A 26,178-nucleotide genomic window follows, 5' to 3' on the forward strand; every position below is an offset into this window, starting at 1 on the left:
AGATATAATAGGAGATATGCTCCACCCCACCCTAATTTTTAGCTGTTACAATCTTTGCAGCAGTTATAAAGTTGAACACTATTGCTCATGTTCCAGAATAACATCTTTTAGATAACCAAGCAGAAATATTTTAGGTTCCAAGCACATATGATACCCTAGCATATCAGAGATATGAGTCTGAATGGATTTCCTGAATATTTCTATTTGAAAACAACTCCAAAAGATATGTATATAATCTGCTTTATTTAATCCCCATCTCCAACATTTATCCAATCCTGATTTATATATTAAATTCAGTTTATAAGGAGTTAAATGCCATTGATAGAGGATTTTAACATAGTGCTCATTTAGGTCTGTTGAAATTATATTAGAATGGAAGTAGTCCCAAATCCAGTGCCATTGTTTCCTGGTTATTATATGATCCAAATCTCACACTCATTTTCTCATATATGTATCCTGGTTCCAATCCAAGTTTAGCCAAAGGTCATAGAATCTTGCAATTATGCCTTTCTTCAAATGGGAGATTCTCTTTCCTAACTTCCCCATATTTTTGTATGAGAGAGGATATGATGGCTGAATTAAGTACTTAGTAAAGACTACTATGGGACGCGGGTGGCGCTGTGGGTTAAACCACAGAGCCTAGGACTTGCTGATCATAAGGTTGGCGGTTCAAATCCCCGCGGCGGGGTGAGCTCCCGTTGCTCGGTCCCTGCTCTTGCCAACCTAGCAGTTCGAAAGCACATCAAAGTGCCAGTAGATAAATAGGTACCACTCCGGCGGGAAGGTAAACGGTGTTTCTGTGCGCTGCTCTGGTTCGCCAGAAGCGGCTTAGTCATGCTGGCCACATGACTCGGAAGCTGTATGCAGGCTCCCTCGGCCAATAAAGCGAGATGAGCGCCGCAACCCCAGAGTCGGTCACTACTGGACCTAATGGTCAGGGGTTCCTTTACCTTTACCTTTTTTAAAGACTAGAACATAATCAATCGGAAGAGAGTCTTCAGATTTCAGAGAACCCATGGCCAATGCAATGCCAGTGGGAAGTTATGTTCCAATAGGTACTAGGATGCCTGGGAGCCATTATTTAAGTTTCCCACAATGCACTGGAGCAATTTTGTGCCGTGGGCATTGTGGGGAACTAAAATGGTACCCTCCAGGGGACCCTGTCGTTTACATTTCTCACCATGCACCTAACTATCTTCAATGCATTTTTCAGAAATTAGAATGGTAGCGTTCAGACCCAGATGTTCAGAACATATGAAAGAAATCTGGGAGGAAGAATTGTTTAGTGAGACCCGAGGCAGGATGGGCCCTGTTAGGACCCGGCAGGATGTTGTGCAGCTGGCGCTAGGCCTGGAATATACTTTTCCTCAGTTTAATTGTAATGCAACAACCGAAGAAAGAAGAAAGGATGGCAGGCATAATGCTGTAGCACAATAAAGATGTGCAAGTTACATAGTCATGCTGCTACGTGGTGTGTTGGACTTAGAAAAGGAATAGACAAATCGGATTGTCTGCTTAGCCATGAGGCTCAATGGGTGAGCCTAGGTCATCCCCACGCCATATCAGCCTCCCCCTGTCTAATAGTTGGCACAGTAATAGGCCCTGAATTGGAACCAATGTTGTCATCCAACTGCAATGAGACTGGGTTGGGATCCAATGGATCCTGGACCAGTTCAGCCCCATCCACTTCATGTCCCCTGGCTTTTGCTGCAATACACATGCACTCACAAAATAAATTACAGTAACAATATAATATAACAAAAAAAAATATCAATGGGCTCTTATAGATTACAATGAAAATTCTAGAATTTGTATGATTTAAGATTGAATCACAGATAATGGGCAACATTACCAAAGGCTTTTTCTTTGTTAATTACACCACCTCATTCGCAAACAAATCATATAATGTGTCTTAAATACACACACACACAACTATATATATATATATATAGTTATATATATATATACCCGAGGACACCAAAACCTGCATATATATATATATATATATATATATATATATATATATATATATATGCAAGCTCTTGTTTCCAATACTTCGTTGTAACTGATGGCTTAGGCTTGGGTGAAAGCCAGCCTTTATAATGCCTTGCCACTTGAATAATGGAAATGATCTTGCTGGCAAACTCTGATGGGTAATGAACAAATTGGCAAGCTTTGTCAGCCTAAATTAGCATGTCAAGTGAAGGGAACATCCTTGCTAAGACAACTGGGCAGGGCTGTCACACTTTCCTATCAGATGGATGTTGCATCTCAGAACTGAGCCCCGTTGGTGTCAATGGGATTTATTCCTTCTGCAATGAAAAATGATTGTTGTTGCTGTCGCCGCCATGTGGTTATTTGGCTAAGCTGCTGTTTGGAGGATGAAAACTAAGCCCCTTGATTCATCTTGCTGCGTAACTTTAAATATATATTTCTCTACAAAGGACATGAAGATGACTACGTGGATATCTGAATATATTTCATTCAAAAAGTGTACTCACAGATACCTCCAATTGTGGTTTTGCATTCCACTGCTATTGAAACAAAAGGAACAAAAGAGACCTCTCTCTGAAGTAGTCCTATCAACTCACCACGGTTTAAAAAGTAATTAGTTGCCTCATATTTCTCTTTGAAACTCATCATTGCTCTATTGTAGCTTGCCTTTTCCCATTGCTGAATGAGCCTGTCAGTGAGAATTAGCAACTGTAATTCCACCCCATTGCTTCACATGCAAGAAACTTTTCTAACTTAATAGGTTTGCGTGAAATGAACCTCACTTGATTAAATAATTCCTGGAGTGGGATATTCCATTTTAGTTTTGGGATGGGTGAAAAAGCTTCTTCAGGTGAATGAGAATGTTTTAATGAACTGCCCTTTCTCCCACAGAAAACATTTTATAATTCTATTGTTTTAAAAAAATAATACCTGGAACAAACTCAATTGAGATTTGAAGGTCTATTATCTGAACTTTTTCCGCTTCTCAATACAAACTCTCCCCATCCCCATATAAACTCCTAAGATCCCATTTGTTCAAACAGAGGCAGCCTTGGGGGAACATAACAAACATAGGAAGCAGTGTCATTTGTAATACTGTGCAGTTTCATTATCCATCCTATTTTTCAGAAGATTACACTTGAACTAAAAAATTCCCTTTGGGCTCAAATGTAGTAATGTTGTAGGCTGCTTTTCAGAATTATTAGACTGAAATGTACTTTCAGTTCCACCTATGAGAGGTATGCCCTTTACACAAATCTATTTATTGGATTTGACATTTGTATTTTTCCAAGGAGCTTGCGGCTGTGTGAAGGGAGTCCTCCTGTTCTGTCCTCAAAGCAACTCGGATGGCTATTTATGTATTGCCAAGAGAAGATTTGCATCGTATACACACACAACATTTGCATAAAATGTGCATATGGGTATATATAAAATGTGCACATGTGTAGATCTACAGACACCAATCTGGAAATAATGACTATAATTTAAATAGAAATTTAATTCTACATCTCACCGTAGTGAGGAAGACAGACCTCCCTATTATCCCTATTTTCTAGGGACAATCCCAGATTCACAGAAGCTTTTCCTTAGGATGTCCTGGTTTTCATTGGAGAAATCTTGGAGGGTATGGAGTTATGCGACCCCCAAGCCAAGCAGATAAGTAACTATACAACCTTTAGAAGACACCTGAAGGCAGCCCTGTACAATGGTACCTCGGGTTACATACACTTCAGGTTACATACACTTCAGGTTACAGACTCCACTAACCCAGAAATAGTACCTCGGCTTAAGAACTTTGCTTCAGGATGAGAACAGAAATCGTGTGGTGGCGGCGGGAGGCCCCATTAGCTAAAGTGGTGCTTCAGGTTAAGAACAGTTTCAGGTTAAGAACGGACCTCCGGAACGAATTAAGTACTTAACCCGAGGTAGCACTGTATAGGGAAGGTTTTTGGATTTTTTTTAATGTTTAATGTTTTGTTATGGTTTTATATGTGTTGGAAGCTGCCCAGAGTGGCTGGAGCAACCTAGTCATATGGGTGGGGGTGATGATGATGATGATGATGATGATGCAATAGGGCACCCCTATTTTCACTGGAGAAATGTTGGAGGGTATGGGAAGAGACCAGGTGATTTGTGTGCCTGCTCTGTCTGCTTAAAGGGAAGTGATGGGGAAGCTGCTTTGGAACATAGGAAGTTTACCATGTCAGACCATCAGTGCTGCCTGCATTGACTGGCAGCAGCTCTTCATGGTTTCAAACAGGGTTCTCTTCCAGCCCTTTCTGGAGATGCTGGGGATTGAACCTGGGAAATATATGCATATAAGACAAATACTCTACCACCACAGACCTCCCTCTTGGCATGCTCAAGGAGCAGGTGTTGGAAAACAGTGGGAGACCAGAGTTCTTTTCTACTTCTGCAAACTGCAAAGAACCTCTGAGCCTCAAAGGCCACCCTCTTCTCTCTCCATGTGGTTCTCTTTTGGCTAGCATAAGGGTCAGCATTCAGAGAATGGAAATCTCTATAAGTAAAAATGACTGCACCTTGCGAGAGAGAAACTTTAAGAAGCAGATAAATATGCATTCAATAGCAGGAAGCTGGGGGGGGGGCCCTCAGACTGGGCACAGAGGTGGGATAAATTCCCTTAATGACACATCTTTTATATTCTTTTCATGGAAGGCCATAAATATCTCCCTCACCTCAGGCCTTGAATCCCTAGCATGTAGGGTGTTTACCATTTTCGCAAAGTGGGTATTTTTCAGTACCTCATTTTTAAGTTACACAGCAACCAGCCAGGGTTCCTTTGTATTGCAGGACATTTAATGATAATCACCTCTCTCTCCTTCTTTCTATTTCTTTCTCTCTCTCTCCATCTTCTTGGAAAAGAGTGAAGCAAAAGCCACCACTGTCAGTACTGCTGAGATATTTTTGCCCAAATAAGCTCGACGTTTTATACTGTCAATATAAGTCTCACTTGGAAAACCAACTCTTGTGGTGCCTCGTGCTCCTTCGACAAGGCCTCCCAATTATGTGAAGTGGAGCCCTGCCTCTGGCCCTTCACCTCTGGAGAATGAAAAATGAGCTGGTGCATTAAGCGAGTCACAGGTGGGAAATTGCAAGTGCACCAGTTCAAGGTTCTAAGTGGAACAGCATCGCCACTGATGCTCTTCATAAGCACCAGCACAGGTAGAACGTCACGATGGTAGCCTTCATTTTCGCAGAATGTAGGCCATGAACACTGTTCGCAAGTAACTTCAAGTTCCACAAAACTTTTCACGCTCTCCGGTAGTCTCTGTCTACCACAGCCATCTTGGCTTTCCACTGTTGTCTGGTAAAAATCACTGCCCACGTGTCCCTCTCTACGTTTGACTCTTGGGAAGATTTCGCAGTCTTAGCTCCAACCCATAGTTGGAGACAACATTTAACTACCATTCCCAATTACTATAGAGTTGTTCTCCGAAACATCCAGAGGGCACCAGGTTGGGGAAGGCTGCTCCGTTGTGTAGACCCAGAACTACTAGGTTCAAATTTCAAGAAAATGGATTTTGAATGGGCCTATTGATGGCACCTTTTAATGAGGTGTCATTTAATGAAGAACCTTTTAATGAGGGTGAAAGAGGAGAGTGCAAAATATGGTCTGAAGCTCAACATCAAAAAAACAAAGATCATGGCCACTGGGCCCATTATCTCCTGGCAAATAGAAGGGGAAGAAATGGAGGCAGTGAGAGATTTTACTTTCTTGGGCTCCTTGATCACTGCAGATGGTGACAGCAGCCACGAAATTAAAAGACGCCTGCATCTTGGGAGAAAAGCGATAACAAACCTAGACAGCATCTTAAAAAGCAGAGACATCACCTTGCCAACAAAGGTCCGTATAGTAAAGCTATGGTTTTCCCAGTAGTGATGTATGGAAGTGAGAGCTAGACCATAAAGAAAGCTGATCGCCAAAGAATTGATGCTTTTGAAACTGAAACAGAAGTTGCCAGATCCTTCTATATAGTGAGAAGGTGGGGAGGGGTATTACTCAGAAGGGTGGTGGGAATGGGTGATTGGCAGATAGCTGTGATGAGCCTGTTGACGACTCTTAACGACTGCAATAGGTCTTACAGGAAAAAGCAAGGGGTGAGAAGGTGAAAAATGGCTTTGTCATGTATAATGAGATAAGAATCCAATGTCTTTGTTCAGACCAGGTCTCTCCATGGTTTTAAGTTTGGTAATAGAAGGATCTGGCAACTTCTGTTTCAGTGTATCTGAAGAAGTGTGCATGCACATGAAAGCTCATACCAAGAACTAACTTAGTTGGTCTTTAAGGTGCTACTGGAAGGAATTTTTTTTTGTTTTGACTATGGCAGACCAACACGGCTACCTATCTGTAACTGGAGAGATGCAGTAGTAGAGGATATTTGCATTAGTTGGGGTCATTGGCTTGGATGATCTTTCCAGGGCCTTCCATCTGTGGGATACTATGATTCTAAGCAGAATGTAGTGTCTGAAGCGTATGCACACATATGCACAGCCTGGATGCAATCTGCCACGTTTCCCCCCACAAAGCTGGAAAAGGCTGCAAAGGCAGCCCCATATAAAAACTATTCTCTTCTTTGTTCTGTTTCTCTTCTACTTTCAGGCAACAAGCATTGACCTAGCAGATTGAGTCAGAAAGCTTTTTACCACAAACAGAGTTAAAACAGCGCCTGCTAAAGGATCACAGTTTTTCCTCTCTCTTTTTGGCATGTTGGGTACCTTTGATGCATTTTCCTCTCCTTCCTTCCTGTCATTTTTGGCAAGTGACAGGAAAAAAACCCTTTGCATTAATTCAGAAGCAAAGGCAGTATGCCTTGTTCTCCCTCTCCTCGCTTCCTCCTCCCCTCTCAAAAGCACAAACTAAGATGTTTGTTGAGTAGGGTTTCCAATTTAAAAACAAATCATTTGAAAGGAAACAATATTGTTGCAGGTTTGGAGGGCCCATCTGCATCACGCCCGAGTCCCTTTCCCATGAGTCCCTTTCCCATTCTTGGTGTCTTGTACTCAGCAAGGGTTAAAAACTGATGGAAGATTCCATTGCTTGGACAGGCGGAGTCCCCCAAACCCTGGGTGGCCCCCGTGTGGAATAACAACTCAAGAAAACATGCTATGGGATTAAAATTGGCCACAACTTTATTATATTTCAGATGTGGGTAGACCTTGGCTCAGGCATTGGGCGTTTATCCCTCCCAGTCCCCCACCGGGGATCTGGGTAACACCAGGGTTATCCAGTGGGGAGGGGGATGGGCTGGCTCTGGAGAACATATGTTACGCCGCCGTCGCAGGGGAGAGCAATGACAACCTCTAAGCATATGGCCAAAGCCTCCCTTCAAAACAACCTGTTAAATGGGGAACCCTGGTATCACCGCCGTAAAGATAGACTAAAGGATTCCGCCCAAGGCCTGATACCGCCAAAGTTGTGATGTTTTGCTTCAACAGCATCCACATACCTGTGGAGAAAAGGTTAACCTGCAAAAGAAGTCTTAACTGAGGGTGGGTAGGGTGGGAGAAGCTCTGGAGCCAACTGACGATTCCCAGGTAAGATCCTCTCCCTATTGTGTGAGCAGGTGTTCCCTCCCCCTACCTGGCCTGATCACCTTGGCAACACCTCCCCAGGCGGGACTGGGCAACTGGCTGAGGTAGGTGGAGACCTGGGGAAGGCAAAGTCAAGCCTGTGCTAATGGTGCCGCATAGGGTCCAGGGGGCTGTGCGCGACCATGCAAAGGGTGCCCCCATTTAATGTGGGGAGTGATCATTGCTAACTGGACAAGTGTAAGATAAAGGCTTTAGCTTGTCACTTAAGCACCTTTGCCAGCTGGGCTACAAAAGCTACAACTAAATGAGTTTGTCCTAAAGTGCTCTGTTAGGTGGTCTTGGAATAATCAAATGGGCCAGTGACCCATTATCTGTTATCTGTTTATTGATAACCAAGTGCTGCGAATGTTCATGGGGGCTCCTTGCCATTTAATTTGAAATCATATGTTCCTACTTTCACTGTTAGCTCTGTGATACCTACTAGAATGCCCTTGTGTTTGTAATCTTGTAAAACTTAGCCCTACTTATCGTCCTGGTCAAGACTTCTGGCACTTCGGTAATGCTCTTACGTGACTTTGCCCAGATTAACAAATAATCTCTAAAGAAACTGAGCAGAGTTGTGTGGCAATCTTGGCAGAAAGTAGGGTTTATTTAAAAGCAGAACCCCTTAGGAGTAGAAATTCTCCTCAGAATTCAGCTTCAGAAACTAGGGTGGTGAAGAAGTCGTTTGTTTGAAGGGCTGTCCAGTCCAAGTCCAGTTCAAAGCTAAAGCATCGCAAGAGGGGAGAGCAGCAGACCCAGTCTTGAAGTTGCCATCAACCATTGGTACCCAGACTGCAGGCTGAGCACAGGCCAGCAGGTCTATAGATTTTAATTAGCAGGTGCTAATTTTATGCAAGCATGCATACACATCTGATGTATTTTCTCTGTTTTGGCAATGTGTAAGTGACCCACCCCCCCTAGAAATAGTGATGGGTGTACTGCACATAAAAGTTTGCAATCCTCTAACATGAACTCAGACTTGCATCTGAATTAACATACATAGGATTACAAAGTTACTGTAGTGGCCCATCTGAAACAGGGTCCCGTTATTTGATTTTCAAGTGAAGGCCGAAGTCCCTTTCAGGTATTTACCTCATACACTGAATTAGCATGCTCTTAACAGGGTTTGTGTGCAGTAATATACACAAATAGTTGAGCTGCACACTTGTACATCTGTTCGCACATGACACTCCACATAGGAATAAGTGTTTGTGTGGAAAAGCGTGCACTTGTTTCTTTGTGCAGCTTAACTATTGTGTATACAGGTACACCATCTGTACACTTGTTGAACGTTACATGTGAATAAACGTACAAATGTCCTGGTCAAATATGTGTACACAGGTGCACAGATTGTACACTTGTCGAATGCAATGTTGTTTAATATTCAGCGAGTCTAGAGTCTGTGCAACTGTGTACACAGTAGTTGAGTTACCCAATTCAACAAGTGGACACGTTTGAACACTAATGTGTGTGTGTGTACAGAAAGAGATACGGTGCCTGTTTTCCATGTTACATATGAACATTCCTAAACTCATGCCTCCATACATTTAAAACCAGGGAGAGAGGAATCAAAGAAAGTCCAAGGGACAAACAGTGAATTATCAACCAGAAACGAACTGAAAACAGCCAAACATCATAATGTTTGGTGTGCTGTCAACGAATCCCAGCCCAGCCTAGATGCGTGTCTCCATGCCACAAGTTTTTAGTGACAACTGTTGATGAGATGCTTCTCACCTCTATACTGTTGCAGCAAGCCACTTCCGGAGGCGGCGCGAAACAGCAATGGCGGTCCTCTTCAGCTACTGAAGGGGGGCTCCGCGGAAAAGGGTCGTGCGCTGCGGCACAGCGACGACCCAGTAAGAAAAACCACGGGTAGAGTGAGCCCGTGGCCGTGGGATTCGGCGGGTACCAGAAGCGACCCCAGAAGCGCAGAAGGGACCCCGTAAGGGGCTCCGGAACGTGGAGGGGGTAGCGGTGCTGTGAATCCATCGCTCTTTCCGCGGAAGTGAAGCCGCGCGGCTGCTGCTGATGAGCGCTGACCTTTCTTCTACGATTAATCAACTTGAAACTACATACTCGTGAGTAAGAAATTTGGGACTCTATTTAAGAGGAACAACAAAATCTTTGCAATTTGACTGAAAACGGGAGACGCTAAAAAGGAAGTCAGCCTTCCGTCTCTGTTTAAAGTACTGAGCAAAGTCCCTTTAAAATTGAAGCGCTGACAGGAGGTTAAAAGAAGTTGGAATTTACCCTGCAAATTCGGATTTGAAGCTTTAAAGTTAAAGATAAGCTATAACTGTGCTATAAGTGGATAGAGACTGTGCTATTTCCTCCCATTGTTAGTGGATTACAAAGTTGCGAGACCCTGCTCTCTCGGGCTGCTGGATTACAAAGTAACATCAGACTGTCAGACTGCGTTGACAGTATACAGAGATACAAAGTTTTACTGGGCTATTCTGAAAGTTATAAGAAAGGAACTGTTGCACTTATTCTGACAAAAATTTTTATTCTCTGCTGTTCAATGTGAATTTAAAGGGTCTCCCCTTTATTTTGGACATTACTTCATTTGGGAACTTACTGGTGGAAAATTCCATCTTCCCTGAACTTTTAGGGAGCTCCCCCTGCTGGATTGTGGAAATATCAACCTCTGAGAACTGCGGGATGTTTTGAAACTTTTATGGTTGGATGTTTACTTTCCTTTTGGATTGCCTTTCCCATGGGATTTATAATTTGACCTTGAAGCCTTGACAGCTGTGGAATGAGTGGTGCTGGAAAAACAAGGGCTGGCAAGAGAGCAAAACAGCTTGAATTAATGCAAGCAACTTTGCCGGTTCAGACACGTAGATCATCTGTCCCAACTGTGACAGGTTTGCAGGAAGAAAAATCTAAACAGCCAGCTTTGGAGGACATGGCTGCAGGAGGGCTTGACCCTGTTTCTAAAGAAATATTGGAGCAACTGGCTGCATTAAACAAGAAGGCCGATGATCAAGCGATTAAATTTGACCAAGTGACAGCTACAATTAATAAATTGACAGACCAAGTAGCCCAGAACACACAGGCGATAGGAGATATCGGGAAGACGGCGACAGAAAATCGAAGACTGGTCGAGGAAGTGAATGCAAAAGCTGACCAAAATAAAAAAGGGATAGAGGAATTAAGAGGGGAAGTAAGACCACTGAGTAGACAGATCACTGAACAACAGGCCTATCTGTCGATGGCAGAATTGAAAAACCGGGAGAGCAATCTTAGGATTAGAAATATCCCAGAACAAGAAAAGGAAGATCTGGTTGACTTCTTGACCGCAGAAATATCCAAATTCTGGGGTCTGGCGAAGGAGAAGGACTTTACAATTGTTACCGCCTTTAGATTGGGAAGTGTGGCCAGGAAGGATAAACCAAGAGATTGCTTGATCATTTTGAGATACAAGCAAGAAAAGGATAACATACTTGGCCTACACTTTAAAAATCCATTGGTGGTACAAGGAAAGACCGCAGAAATCTTCAGAGATATACCAAAACAGCTGTTGGACTTAAGAACTACATATAAAGACCTAGCAAGACTGCTGAGAAACAACTCAATCCGCTACAGGTGGGAATTCCCGCAAGGATTATCTTTTAACTTGAAAGGGAAGAAAGTTAGAATCAGATCAACAGAGGAGCAAGATAAGTTCCTAAGTGACTACGGGGAAGACCTCCGAAAAGGAACAGCAAGTGACTGGTCACACCCCACGCCTGACGCAAAAGATCCACCTCTAGACATAGATAACAAGGGAGACAAACCCACTGACTGACAACAGATCCAGGATGTCTCTGCAGCTTCTCAGTTGGAACATTCATGGTGCAAATTCCCCTGAAAAAAGGAAGAGGATCTTCCATATATTAAAGAAAGAACAACTAGATGTTATATGCTTACAGGAAACCCATGTAACTAGGCTCCATAGAAGAGTATTGATTAACAAGAGACTAGGCCAAGAATTTATTTCATCAGATAAAGTAAAGAAAAGAGGAGTAGTGATATATGCAAAAGAGAACCTAGTGCCAAAATTTGTATTTAAAGACGAACAAGGCAGAATTTTGGCGATTGAAATACAATTACAAGGAGAAAAATTCCTGATAGTAGGAATCTACGCACCTAATGATGGGAAATCGGAATTCTACAAGAAGCTGCATGAGATAACGCTGGACTATATTGACTATAACAACATCATTTTGATGGGAGATATGAATGGAGTTGTCTCCACACATATGGATAAGTCACAAAACCAAAATCTGACTAAAGAAGGCAGACTACCAAAGACTTTCTTCGAACTTACAGACAATATGGACTTGATTGACATTTGGAGAACAAAAAACCCTCTAGGCAAAGAGGGAACATTCTTTTCTGAGGCCCACCTATCTTGGACACGAATCGACCAAATTTGGGTATCTAGAGGACTGGCACCTAAAACTAAAAAAATAGAGATTTGTCCCAAAACTTGCTCCGACCATAATGCCTTAAAAATGGACTTGAGACTCATACCAACTGGATCCTTTAGATGGAGAATGAATGACTCCTTGTTCAGAGATCAGGAGATTGTGAAGAAGGCCCAAAAAACGATGAAAGACTATTTTGAAATTAATTTGAATACCTCGGTGGAGAAAAAAACAATCTGGGACGCAAGTAAAGCTGTTATGAGAGGGTTCCTGATACAACAGAACACTATTAGGAAAAAACTCTGGAATGGTAAAAAAGACAAGATCTTGGAGAAGATAAAGGATGGAGAGAAAAGGTTGAGATTGAATCCAAAATCAAAAGAAATCTTAAGAGAAATAAAATTCCATCAAACACAATTTGCGAAATTGATGAATCAAGAAGTAGAATGGAAGATTAAACAGATGAAACAAAGATCATTTGAATCGGCAAACAAATGTGGGAAGTTACTGTCATGGCAGTTGAAAAAGAGACAGAAACTGAACTTTGTTACCAATCTAGAGGTTGAAGGTGAATGTATCCAGAAACCTGAGGAAATTAGAAAGTGCTTCCAGAGATATTTTAAAAAATTGTTCACACAAGGCCATCAAGAAGAGCAGGAGATAAATAAATTTGTAAAAAGCTATGGCCTGCAAAAATTGACTCAAGATAAACAAATAACCCTGAATTACAAAATAACAGAACAAGAAATTGGAAGTGCCATTCAGAACATGCAATTAGGCAAATCTCCGGGCCCAGATGGACTTACCTCCAAATATTATAAGACACTGAAGGAACATCTGATTCAACCATTGTTGGAGGTATGCAACCAAATAATGGAAGGGAAGGGAGCACCAGAATCGTGGAAAGAGGCATTCATCACGTTGATACCAAAATCAGAATCTGAAAAGACCCAATTGAAGAATTATCGCCCCATCTCACTCCTAAACGTGGATTACAAGATTTTTGCTGATATTTTGGCAAACAGGCTGAAAAAAGTCTTAAATGAAGTAATTCATAAAGACCAAGCAGGCTTTCTCCCTGGTAGACATTTGTCTGACAATACCAGGAACATTTTGGATGTCTTGGAACTACTACAGACAAATTTGAATACGAAAGCAGCTTTGATATTTATAGATGCGGAGAAGGCCTTTGATAATATATCTTGGAAATTTATGAAGAGAAATTTAGAAGGGATGGGAGTGGGAAGGGCATTTCAAAATGGTATTGAAGCGATCTATTCAGAACAAAAAGCTAAATTGATAGTAAACAATGTGGTGTCAGAAGAGTTTAAAATTGAAAAAGGAACACGACAGGGATGCCCCTTATCACCCTTGCTATTTATCTCGGTCCTGGAGGTTTTGCTGAACCTGATCAGAAGGGACCAGCAGGTAGAAGGAATACAGGTCGGTAGAAAACAATATAAACTGAAGGCCTTTGCGGATGATGTGGTATTGACATTACAGGAGCCAGTGCCTAGTACTAAAAGAGCTTTGGAATTAATTTCTGAGTTTGGTCGGGTGGCGGGGTTTAAGTTAAACAAACAAAAAACCAAGGTTTTGGCAAAAAATTTGACACCCTTAGAAATAGATGGGTTTCAGAAGGAAACCGAATTAAACGTGGTTAAAAAAGTGAAATACCTGGGGGTTAACCTGACCGGGAAAAATTTGAATTTGTTTAAAGATAATTATGAAAAATGTTGGTCTGAAATTAAAAAGGACCTAGAAATCTGGTCAAGATTGAAACTTTCCTTGTTGGGAAGAATTGCAGCTGTTAAGATGAATGTATTGCCAAGAATGTTGTTCTTATTTCAGGCCTTGCAGATCGTGGACAGGGTGGAGTGTTTTGGAAAGTGGCAGAGGGACATAGCGAAGTTTGTCTGGCAGGGCAAAAAGCCCCGAATAAAATTTAAAATATTAACAGATGCAAAGGAAAGAGGGGGATTTGCCCTGCCGGACTTAAGGTTATACTATGAAGCTGCATCCTTCTGCTGGATGAAAGATTGGTTTTTGCTAGAAAACACCGATGTCCTAGATCTGGAAGGGTTTAACAATGCTTTCGGGTGGCATGCATATCTGTGGTATGACAAGGTAAAGTCTCATAAGCTATTTAAAAACCATATTGTCAGGAAATCTCTGTTTATTGTCTGGACTAAATACAAGGACTTACTCGAAAACAAGACTCCGAGGTGGTTGTCACCGATGGAGGCTAAGGCCATTAAGATTCTTAATATGGGGGGTGGCTGGGCAAAATACTGTGAAATAATTGAAAAAGTGGATGATACTTGGAGGTTGCAGAGTTTTGAAAAACTTAAAGGGAAGGTGCGAGACTGGTTTCATTACGCCCAAATTCTAGAAATTTTTAAAAAAGACAAAAAAATTGGCTTCCAGGTGGAAAAATCAAAATTAGAGTCAGAACTACTTGAACCTAAGATGAAAGTGCTTTCAAGAATGTACAATTTGTTGCTTAAATGGAATACTCAAGATGAGTTAGTTAAATCAGCCATGATAAAATGGGCACAAGACATTGGGTACAACATTATGTTTGAAGACTGGGAAAGGTTATGGACCACCAGTATGAAATTTACGGCATGTAGTGCCTTAAAAGAAAACATCATGAAAATGATATACAGGTGGTACATGACCCCAGTCAAATTGGCAAAGATATACCATTTGTCTGATAATAAATGTTGGAAATGCAAAGAGGCTGAGGGAACGTTCTTTCACCTCTGGTGGACATGCCCGAGGGTGAAGGCCTTTTGGGAAATGATTTATAACGAGCTGAAAAAGGTATTCAGATATACCTTTCAGAAGAAACCAGAGGCCTTCCTACTGGGCATTGTGGGCCAGAGAGTGTTAAAGAAGGATAGGACTTTCTTTTTATATGCAACTACAGCAGCAAGAATTCTTCTAGCTAAACACTGGAAGGCACAGGAATTACCCACACTGGAAGAGTGGCATACGCAACTGATGGACTATATGGAACTGGCTGAGATGACCGGCAGAATTCGAGACAGAGGAGAAGACGCAGTGGAAGAGGATTGGAGAAAATTTAAGGACTATTTACAAAAACATTATAAATTATTTGAATGTTGAGAATTTGCTAAGTTTTGAGGAAAACATGCTTCATTATTGAAATTCGGATAAGATTATGATTGAGTTATGATTGAGAAAAGTTTAAATTTTTTTAAAATCAATAACTAGATGAAAGTAGAATAATATACGAAACAAGGTAACAATTTGCTATATAACCTTTATTATAAAAATACAGAGATGGAGGAGGTGGGGAAGTCCAGTGGATAATGAAAAAAGACTTGGAAGAAGGAGTTTTGTCTTTGCTTCTATTTGTTTTCTTTTCTCTCTTTTCTGTAAAAAACGGCTTTTGTTGAGTTATTGACAATGTATTTCGACCCTGGAAAACAAAGCAATAAAAAATATTTAAAAAAAAAAAAAAAAAATATACTGTTGCAGCAAGCCAGTTGGCTGGCCTTGTAACAAGACTGGGCACACCTATTGGATCATTTTGCCTTTATAATCAGGTCGGAAGTGCCTTGTCTCTAGCTGTGTTTTTATTAGTATTTTCGCCCATCTAACTCACAGGAGAAATAAAAGCAGAATTATTATTATTCCCGTCCAAGCGGAGAGCCTGGCATTCAGCTAGGATGATGGTAATAATAATAATAATCCTGCTTTTATTTCTCCCGTGAATTTGTTAGGTGACAATACCAATAAGAGCACAGATAGACTTATATTGTAACTTGCTCTGCTCTCAAGGCCAGGCAAGTGTGGCAATTTACCGATTAAAAACCAATTCCAAAAGTTATTACATTTTGATCTTTAAGATACCAGTGCCCTTCCCGTAGTATCTCATAATATTCTGAGCTTCAATTTCATTAAGCCTTTACTGAGATAGACAGAACAGCTCAAAACTGGGGAAGTCAGAGTGTGCTTCTCCGCCCAAAAGCCTCTGTAATGCACAATCTAAGGCTTTTCTTGCTAAAACACACCAGTTGCCATCAAAGGGAGCATTAAAACCTATTCAGCCATTCAGTACCTGTGAATATCAAACACAAGAAGGGACTTCCCAAGAAAGCGTTGCTTGTTCTGTATTGGAACAACGGGTGCAAGAACAAACAACTCTGTATTCCTTATTTGAAGACATAAATAAAATAAATTACCTTTTATTGCAGATTAAGTACTTTATTGTGGTGATATAAATAAGAGAGAAATAAGCTTTGTGTTCTTGTATTCATATACATTACACTACTTCAATCAACATTTATCTATCTGATTTACTAATTAATCTGGAACGGACTGCCTCCAGAGGTAGTGGACTCTCCTTCATTGGAGGTTTATAAACAGAAGTTGGATGGTCATCTGTCCGTAATTATTTACTTGTGATTCCTGCTATGCCAGGGGTCAGACTAGATGACTCTTGAGCTCCCTTCCAACTCTACGATTCTATTATTCTACTTGGAAATAAGTGTCATTCTTGTATTATTCTCCTCTTCCTCCTGATTGATTTATCAGTCACATTCTAAACAACTGTCTCAAGGTAGTTAACATGTAAGATGATTAGTAAAAGGTAAAGGTACCCCTGCCCTTATGGGCCAGTCTTGACAGACTCTAGGGTTGTGCGCTCATCTCACTCTAGAGGCCGGGAGCCAGCGCTGTCCACAGACACTTCTGGGTCACGTGGCCAGCGTGACAAGCTGCATCTGGTGAGCCAGCGCAGCACACGGAACGCCGTTTACCTTACCACTGGTAAGCGGTCCCTATTTATCTACTTGCACCCGAGGGTGCTTTCGAACTGCTAGGTTGGCAGGCACTGGGACTGAGCGATGGGAGCGCACCCCGCTGCGGGGATTTGAACCACCGACCTTTTGATTGGCAAGTCCTAGGCATTGAGGCTTTTACCCACAGCGCCACCCGCGTCCCTTTTTTGTAAGATGATTACAAACAATTAAAAAACAAAAGCAGCAAATATATTTGAAACAAGACTAAAACCCTAACAAGTAACTACTTGCGATAAAGATCCGCTTGTCCAGGTGAGAAAGTCTTTGTGTATGTAATATTTTCTTCTTATTTTCACATTTGAAATCTACCTTGAAAACTTAATGATCATCATCATCATCAATGCATCAAACCCCTAGACATATTACTAGCAATTAGTGTTGTGGATTAGCATCCCACTTCACCAAAATACCTACATTGGAATGGTGGGGGGATACCAGTGTTTTACTACCATATGTGATAAAAATAAATACCAGTGTGCAAAGTGGAAGCACCCCATTGGTGATGTGATGTGAATAGTATTTGTCTGAAATGACCCCCCCACACACACACCTTTCATCCTTTCTTTTGTAGCCCTCTTCGATACTGCTTTTAAAAGGTTACAAAGGCCAGGAGATTTGAACTAGGAAAGAGATATGATTAGGCCAAAACTGGAGGGAACCTGCCTTATACTAGGACCCACGTACCTACGGGACCGCCTCTCCTGGTATGCCCCACAAAGGACCTTAAGGTCCACAAATAATAATAATAATAATAATAATAATAATAATAATAATAATAATAATAATAATTTATTATTTGTACCCCGCCCATCTGGCTGGGTTTCCCCAGCCACTCTGGGCGGCTTCCATAGAAACCAAAAAACACTAAAATATCATACATTAAAAGCTTCCCTGAACAGGGCTGCCTTAAGATGTCTTCTGAATGTCAGGTAGTTGTTTATCATTTTGACATCTGGTGGGAGGGCATTCCACAGGGAGGGTGCCATTACCGAGAAGGCCCTCTGCCTGGTTCCCTGTAGCTTTGCTTCTCGCAATGAGGGAACCGCCAGAAGGCCCTCGGCGCTGGACCTCAGCGTCCGGGCAGAACGATGGGGGTGGAGACGCTCCTTCAGGTATACTGGGCCGAGGCCGTTTAGGGCTTTAAAGGTCAACACCAGCACTTTGAATTGTGCTCAGAAACGTACTGGGAGCCAATGACAACATTTTGGAGGTCCCAGGTCATAAGGTGGTTAGATTGGTCTCAACTAGGGCCAGGGCCTTTTCAGTACTGGCCCCGACTTGATGGAACACTCTGTGTAGCAGTGATCTAGCAGCAGTTTCCACAGCTGTGGTGACTGTGTGGATAGAGTCATTATATACTTTCATCAATAAGTGGCAGTGGACTTAGCTGAATTTGGGTGGAGTGTTTTCTGTGTTCTATCCTTGTTCCTGTCTTGGTTCCTGATGGGTGTGTCCTCTAAGCCTTCCATGACAGCAACTTTTCACCCTATACTTAAACATCTGCGGCTTTATCTGTTGATAAGTGAAGTCAGACATTTACAAGCAAATAAAAATAAATCAAAATGTCATTCATATGAATCATAGCGAGAGAACACACAACATGGGCGTGATTTTTTTAACATGCAAACCAACCCGCTAATATCAGCAGCCGGAATACAATCACACACAGAAGCAGTGGTGATTTTCGTTCTTTCCTTTTTGCTTGCGCGATTGCTTGATCTCCTGCTTGTTTACCGCCCCACAGTGAGATTTCTATTGAGGTCACTCTGGTCTGCCAGGAACAGGAAATTGGAAAACAGATGTTGATTGAGATTGTGTGCCTTGCCACTGAAATGGCATTAAGTTAATACTTTTCTGAGTTTCTTTTTTGCGTCTGGAATATCACTGTGAGGATGACAAAATAGAAACCGGACAGTGGGACAAATGCATTTTAAGACAGAATTATGATTAATTTTGTTGGATTATATATTGTTGCACGCCACTCCCAATCTCTGAGCAGTGCAAGAGTCCAGGGGTTCTAGGTGCTTACCCAGAGTTCATGTTTCCTTTTGGAAACAAGGCACAGTGGAGACTGTGGGGTATTTATGGTATTTGGTTTATTTATCCATATAGACAACCTGAAAAGAGGTTCAGAGCATCAACACACCAAGAAGTTCTTGCTTCTCCCATATGCACAACCCTGGATTCAAACAGACATTAGCCATGGCTCTCTGCCCGCCTGTAGTTTTGCTTCAGATTTTGGCTCTGAGTTCTTGGCTTTATCTGTAGGAAGAGACCCCACCCATTTGCCATCTCACCCTGTGTTCCTTTGATTCTCTGTTGTCCTAATGGCCCATTACCCCAGGCTTGTGTTCTTATAGCATGTAGTCCAAATAATAAACAACCAGTGTTGTGAGCAAAACACTTTGGGTTGATCACAGATGCATGAATTATCAAAAGATGAATGACCCATCCTTCTGAATTTCTCCATGTGCATCTTTCACTATGCCAACTGCTTTGCTTCGTAAAAACAAAGATCAGCGACATTTAAGTGATTAAATGCATTGCTCTTTTGTTATTGAAAAATCTTTAAAGTACACTCTCCTTCTACAGTTTACATAGGCTGAAGATCCGTCCCATGGGTGACATGCTCATCTGGCCTGAAGATATGACCATTTGGTTCGTTTCCACTTCCATATGTCTAAACTTCTGCTGACAAGAGGAGTTAGGGCATAGTAGGGAGAGGCAATTCATACACGTGTCCCTGTTTGACACAAGGGAACCTACAATAACAAAGCTAAAAAAAAGTATTAATGATGCAACAGTAGGAGTAAGCAAAAGTGAATATTAGGATGATTCTGAGGGAGTCTTTCAAAGACTGCATTCATATGGCAGTTAATTCCATTTTCTTGATGCTGCCACATGAGGTTTCACAAGATGTAGAAGCCATTTCCAAAACTAGCAGAATATAGTGGAACTGTCATGGAACATAGCACTCATTTCCATATTATTTGTGAATATATTTTTTTCTTTTTTCCTGGAAGCAAGTAACATAGAAATTAGCACTAAACTAAACTATAGTTGCAGAAGTGGCTTTTATGTTGTGTGAAAGCTCAAATACAATGCAGAACCTAACAGTTAGGGGAAAGTCATGAAAACAGAATAAATCCAAGTGAATGCAGATATTATGATTATCTAGAGAGGGTATTATTATGTCACTGGTTGCTGGGGGGGAATAGTACTTTGTGCTTGGGTCCTGGTTGGAGCATCCCACAGGCATCTGGACTAGAAGGACCATTGGCTTGATCCCTCTTCCCCTAAGACATTAACAATTCCCAGGGCAGTTTAACAACCAATCCCTCTTCCAGTGCACTCTGGGAGTTGTAGTTCTCTCACCTTTAAGCTTTGGCTAGAACCTCTGCTGTCTGAGACTACTACCTAGGACAGAACAGTGGTGTTGATTTTATGACACATTTAGCTCAGCTAAGCACTTGGTGAGGGGGCACCTCTGAGTGAAGCAAACAACTTCAGATTGAATACAGTCCACAGTAACTGTGCTATGCTGCACTGGAGCGATAGCTGAGGGGATAAATCAATACTTCTAATATTTCTTGTCAGCATGACCGTGACTCCAGAGGGGGCGAAATGTCTCCCACGTTGATTCTCCTCAGCACAAAGTGACAAGCAATGAATTCTATGGTAGATGTGCACCTGTAGTTCTGGTCAGGATCAAGATTAATAATGTTCTGAGGAGACAATGTTAAGCAAGGCCAGGTAACAACAATTCACAAGTCTTCAATCAAGCCAGTCATCAATCCTGTCATGAACAAACCCAGTTAAGGTTCAGAATCCTGCTGGTGGCAGTCACCTCTACAGTATCAGGAAACCTTGGATAGAAAAAAAGTTTCTGGAAAGAAAGACAGGGGCGTCTAGGGGATTGGGGGCTATGTAATCCTCCAACCCATTTCTTCACAAATACATCTCTTCTGAGGGTTTCTGCTGAGCTATTTCCCCATTCCCCTCACAGACCTACAATTTCCAGATTGGCTTAACAATCAATCCCTTTTGCGAGGGAACTCTGGGAACTGTAGCTCTGTGAGGGGGATTAGGGTTTAGATTTTTTAAAAAAACAAAAACAAAAAAAATGGCATCTCTATCTATGTGCTATGATACTTGTGGTGGGATGAGCTTTAGAACGCAGAATTCCCCCTCCATTCTGTCCCAGGTACTCAGTGTGATGGCCTGGGACTCGGGCTCGGACTCGGAACCAGAGGAGACTCAGTCTGCACTGGATCCTTTGCCTCAGGCATCATCTGAACCAAATCTGGGACCTGATCCTGAAGAGTCCCAGTCTGCACAGGTTCCCCTGCAACAAACACCTGCTGGGCCGAGTCAGGGGCCTGAGCCTGCCCAGGCTCCAGATGTGGGGATTACCATGTTGCCTTCAGCTGGGCCATCACTTACAGCTGCTCCACTACTGGTTTGGTCAGGGGAGGCTGAGGCGGCCCCTGAGTCTAGTTACCCACTGACGTCTCCCGAGCTGCAGAGACTGAGGTCTGAGAGAAGGAGAAACCTGAGTACTCACAGGAGGAGTGCTCACCTTCGAGCGAAACAGGGAGGTGAGTCGCCGGGGGAACAGGACCGGCCGTTACCCTGACAAAGATAAAAGGCTGTCGGACCCCGCCCCAGGTTGCGGGAGCAACGTTGCTGTATGCTAGATCCTGCCTGAGATCCTTGCCTGGTCTCCTGCCTCGTGTCCTGCCTTGGCCTTGTTGGACTGACTCCTAGTGGAACCTTTGGATTCTGGGCTGGTCCTGGACCGTTTTTCACGGGTTACCCCCAGGCCCAGCACACTCAGCACCATAAGACTGGAGCAGACAAGAGAGCCCCATAGCCTCAGCATTGGCAATCCCCTTTCCCCAGTACCCACCCTTTGGACAATAATTTTGCACCTTTTCTTACAGGGGAGCTGGAAAGATGGCTGGGGAAAGAGGTGTACATCAGAAACTGTGGTGAAACTGCATGTGGTGAAACTTTGAACTTCTCAGTGTAGGGAGGGACTGACTCCACCCACCCAAACTGGCCATTGGGTCCTTCTGGACAGGAAATGGTATAAAAGCAAATGGTCTCAAAGGGTTCCAGTTGAGACACCCTTAAGCAACTTGGTCTTCCTGAGCTATGCTGTATTCCCATAGACTCGGTTATCTTGCTCCCTAACCCCCACACTTGCTTGGTCATCAAGTCCTACATTACTTTGGTCCTGACTTGTGGCTGGTCCCATGGCTCCTGAAACACTTTATATTTATTATTTATTTATTTATTTATTTATTTATTTATTTATTTATTTATTTATTTATTTATTTATTATACTGCCCTATACCCAGAGGTCTCAGGGCAGTTAACAGAAAAGATCACAACCTATATAATCAGAATAAAAACAACAACCCACTAACACCCCCTCCCCCAAAAAACAGCCACATTAGGATACAGGATGTCAAAGAGATCAACCAAAGGCTTGGTTAAAAAGGAACATTTTTGCCTGGTGCCTAAAGGCGTTTAAGGAAGGCGACAGGCAAACTTCCCTGGGGAGAGCATTCCACAGACGGAGAGCCACTGCAGAAAAGGCCTGTTCTCGTGTTGCCACCCTCCGGACCACTTGAGGAGGAGGCACACAAAGAGGGCCTCAGAAGATGATCTCAGGGTCGAGGTAGGTTCATATGGAAATAGGTGGTCCTTGAGGTAATGCGGTCTTGAACCTTAGACTGCTATCTGCTGTCCACCCCTTAGCAGCACATTTCTGGGGGGTTCAAAAATGTGTCCGAAACTTGTCTCCAGTTTCAGCTCAGCGCTAAGGGAAGATGAGCGGTATTTGTAAAGTGGGGGGAAAAGCCAGAAGACATAGTAAGAGTTTTAGAAGCCTGTCCTTGACCTCCTTTTCCCTCGTTGGCATCTTCCAGGCTTTTGAATGATTAAGAAGTTCATGATCTCATGCCGAGTGTCTCTTTGGTTTTACTGGAGTGTTTCAAGTTAATATACTTAAGCAACTCCAGTAAAACTTTAGAGGGAGAGAGAGCAGTAGCCGGTAATGAAGACAGATGCTTAGCTGAGGGAAACCATTTGGCTTCTATCCAGCCATCTATAGCTCACTTGCTTCTTTCAGTAGAGATGTCCAGGAACTGTTCCCACCTTCTGCTTAACCCCAGGCTACCCTCCACCTTGCGACGCTAATAGCTCACAAATGAAAAATGAAAAATGTGCTGCAATCACAATGATGCTTGTCAATAATGTCAGCTTAATCAGTACTAATGGAACTTTATTTCATTAACTGAGATAAACAGCATGGTCACTGCATATAATTTCATTGGCGCAAAATGGCTTTGCACTAATAAATCTTCCTTTCGGTTCTTTAAATAGAATCTTATGGAGATTTTTTTAAAATAAAAAGCATTTTCCCTCCTATTGTATTTCTTTGTGTGCTATGTCAATGTTGAATATTGTTATTTAGCCCCCGGGAGTAAACACTTGAAGAATGAAATGCCAATCTCTTTTCATCTATGGCAAGGGTAGCCAACCTGGGGTCCTCCAGATATTTTTGGGATTGCAAACCACTCTCATCCCTGGGTATTAGTCATGCTGCCTGGGGCTGATGAGTGCTGTAGTCCAAAATGTCAGTAGGGAACTATCCTTGATCTAGGGTATCTCTCTTCACTGTTGTGCCGGTCCCATAGGTTACCCGAGAGGAAAGGTCCAAGTCTGGTCTGTGGTCAAGATGCAACATGGAGGCAGTCCGTAGTAGCTGAAGCTGGGTGCAGGGCAGGGAGTTGGGTGTAGTCAGGAACAGGCATGCAAGCAGGGAGCCAAGGCGGGTCAGGAGCTCTGGCAGAAAAACAGGACAGGGTTCAGGCAGGAACTAGCAACCAACAATGTTCCTCCCACAACTTGGGACTGGGGGCTGGCGGGCTTTTATCTGCCCTGAGGCATAGGGTGGGCCTGATCCTCTGGTGACTCGCCTCTTCTGGCCTGGAGGCAAGCACTCCTCCTGCGGGAACATAGTTCCCTCCGCCTCTCTGCCCTGAGCTTCTGCAGCTCAGGAAAGGCTGGAGGGTTACCAGACCCAGAGGCAACCTCAGCTTCCTCTGACGGGGCTGAGAGTGGAGCACCTGCAGGCAATGGGTCCTCCATCACCTCAGGAGCCAGAGCAGACTCAGCTGGTGCCTGCACCTGAAGATCCAGCACAGGTGAGGACCCTTCAGGCTCATGCCCCATCCCCGGCTCAGCTGGTTCTGGAAGCGGGGAATCCTATGCAGGGATCCTTCAGGTTCAGCATCCGAGTCCAAATCCCAGGCCATCACAACTATAAAGATGGTTAAGTTTTAGGCCACTTGAATTGCTGTGGCTTCCCGTAAAGAAACCTGGAAATGGTAGAATGATGTCAGGGATTGGGCAGAGGAGGAATGGTGAAGACTGCCTCCACAGCCTGACCCTCCCAGAGAAGAAGAAAACAGTTCAGAATTACAACAGGGGTTTGAGGGAGACCACAACTCAGAGGGGAAAAGCTGGGAAATAATGGGAGAGGAGGAGAAAGAAGAAGCACCGGGGGGGGGGGGCACAGCTGACAGACACAGTGTCTTTAGAAAGCATTCCAGATCCCCCTCTCCCAGAACCTGGCAAGCATTGAAAGTAGGAGAGCAGAGAGCTCAGAGGCAGAGGGCACATCTCAGCACCCATAGTGATGACGCATGAAGAGAGAGAGGGACGGGATGGAGTCTCACTCGAGGCAACACCATTATTCCAAAAGGTGGCATTTCCAAGCCTCTCTCTGTGAATATTTAATAAAAAACAGTTGATAAGAACTTTTCCTTGTCTTATCCATTCCTGGAGACCTGCCATGGGGGTTAGATCCACTGCTGGCTGACAGATAAGTGCACGGAGAATTTTCTGCTAGAGGTCCCAAGCCACTCAAACAGAACTACAGCTCCTAGGCTTCCCTGAAAAGAGGATGTGTCTTTTAATTAGGTCAAGGCCCAAACAAGATGGAAATGAGGTATGCTATTCATTCATTCCTAACCCACCCCCTGACACACACTGAATCCCGGTTTTCCTTTAGTGCCATCGCCCTAAAAAATTTTTAGCTAGCCCTGGCTTATTTCCAGTGAAAGTTCCAGACCTGAAGTACGGTGAAGGATAGACTCCACCAGCGTTGTTTTTCATCATGAGCAATGGAAGCTCAAGAGCAGCTCCGCTGTCGTGTCTAGTTTGGGTCTTGGGCTGTGAAAACATACCTTTAAAGCACATTTAGAACACATTCATCCCCCCCCCCAAAAAAAAGAATTATGGGCCCTGTAGTTCATTAAGGGTGGCTGGGCATTCTAACTCTATGAGGGGTAAACTACAGTGCCCAGAATTCTTTGAGGGAATGAATGCCCTCCAAATGTGCTTTAAAGGCATACAGTGGTACCTCGGGTTACAGACTCCACTAACCCAGAAATAATAACTCGGGTTAAGAACTTTGCTTCAGGATGAGAACAGAAATCACGCGGTGGCGGTGCAGCAGGAGGCCCCATTAGCTAAAGTGGTACCTCAGGTTAAGAACAGTTTCAGGTTAAGAACAGGCCTCCAGAATGAATTAAGTTCTTAACCCGAGGTACCACTGTATTGTGCACACTCATTTTTGGCTCTGTGGCCCTCCAGAAGTTGTTGCACACCAGCAAGAGAGAGTTGGAGTACAACAACAATAGAGAGCCACAGGTTCCCTGTCCCTGCCATATGCAAGATTTTATCATCTTTTATTTTACTCCTTGCCGATGAATAGCCATTGGTCAGGGTTAACTTTTGCAGCAGGGATTTCAGCTTACTTGGCTTTGGAAATGCAGCACAAGGGGTGGGTAGGGGACATCAAATGTTGCTGAGGCCACATGCTGGACCACTCTGCAGTCTAGCCAATGACCAATGCATCATCATACTGTACCTAATATTTCCAAGAACTTGTGGAGTGTGGTAAGAAGAGGGTTCTGCACCTGGGCTCCCTTGAGCTCTGTAAGAATGAATGGTGTAAATGGGATCCTCCTAAATTGAGGGCCCTGGTTGCGCTCTGGCCCCTTAAGCCACCCCCACGGGGTGAGTTGTTACTAGGCGTGGCCCAAGCCTTGTCAGTTGGGCATCGGGATCATGCCTGGCTGTTTGGGCCAATTGGGGCAGGTGGCGTGATCCCGGGGTCCTATAAATGCGGGAGCACAATGTGGGTGGAGCACTTGCTTCACGCTGCCGAATACCTGCCCTCCCCCCCCCCCGCCGCCGCCATTTGGTGCTGCTGCTTTGGCCTTGCTTAGGATTGAGTCGCCTGCTTTGGAGCAGGGGCTGGGTAG

The sequence above is a fragment of the Podarcis muralis genome, chromosome 11 (assembly GCF_964188315.1).
Source record: "Podarcis muralis chromosome 11, rPodMur119.hap1.1, whole genome shotgun sequence".
Taxonomy (NCBI): Eukaryota; Metazoa; Chordata; class Lepidosauria; order Squamata; family Lacertidae; genus Podarcis; species Podarcis muralis.